A 1,229-nucleotide genomic window follows, 5' to 3' on the forward strand; every position below is an offset into this window, starting at 1 on the left:
AATCTCCAAAATCTCTAACTTTAAAAAAATAAACGTTTATCTTCAGTCTTTAATCTCAATCAGATGTTATTTATCTCACCTTTTTTCAACTGCAGCAAAAGTCACAAAGATTTTTCTGGTAACATCTCAACCTTAAAACCCTCTGTTCGTCTTCCTGTCTGTCCACTGTTCTGGAGCTTCTATTTCAACTCTGACCCCACCTGGAGACAGCCTATCAGAGAGCAGAGATTCACAAGGAGGAAAAGACACATCATCACCACATGTATGTCTGAAAAAGAAACGTCATGTCTGGCACACACACACACACACACACACACACACACACACACACACACACACACACACACACACACAGGGATTACATGTGGTTGACTTTCTGAAACGGTCATCATCTATCCTAATCCATTGCTTACTGCTCATGTCTCTACCTTTCTGTTCCAGACCATGTCTCTCTGTCCCAAATCATGTCTCTACCTCTCTGTCCCAAATCCTGTCTCTCTGTCCCAGATCATGTCTCTCTGTCCCAGACCATGTATCTCTGTCCCAGATCCTGTCTCTCTGTCCCAAATCATGTCTCTACCTCTCTGTCCCAGATCATGTCTCTCTGTCCCAAATCATGTCTCTACCTCTCTGTCCCAGACCATATTTCTCTGTCCCAGATCATGTCTCTCTGTCCCAGACCATGTATCTCTGTCCCAGATCATGTCTCTCTGTCCTAGATCATGTTTCTCTGTCTCATATCATGTCTCTGGTTTTCAGGCTATGCATGTCCAGGTGTTAGAAAGAGAGAGCGAGAGACAGAGAGAGAGAGAGAGAGAGAGAGAGAGAGAGAGAGAGAGAGAGAGAGACACACAGAGAGAGACAGAAGAGCCAGCCAGAAGAGGACTGGCCACCCCACATAGCCTGGTTCCTCTCTAGGTTTCTTCCTAGGTTTTGGCCTTTCTAGGGAGTTTTTCCTAGCCACGTGCTTCTACACCTGCATTGCTTGCTGTTTGGGGTTTTAGGCTGGGTTTCTGTACAGCACTTTGAGATATCAGCTGATGTACAAAGGGCTATATAAATACATTTGATTTGATTTGATTTGAGAGAGAGACAGAGACAGAGAGAGACAGAGAGAGATAGAGGGAGAGAGACAGAGACAGAGAGAGACAGAGCGAGAGAGACAGAGACAGAGACAGAGACAGAGAGAGAGAGAGAGAGAGAGAGAGAGAGAGAGAGAGAGAGAGAGA

This window comes from Oncorhynchus mykiss, chromosome 21, assembly GCF_013265735.2.
Source record: "Oncorhynchus mykiss isolate Arlee chromosome 21, USDA_OmykA_1.1, whole genome shotgun sequence".
NCBI lineage: Eukaryota > Metazoa > Chordata > Actinopteri > Salmoniformes > Salmonidae > Oncorhynchus > Oncorhynchus mykiss.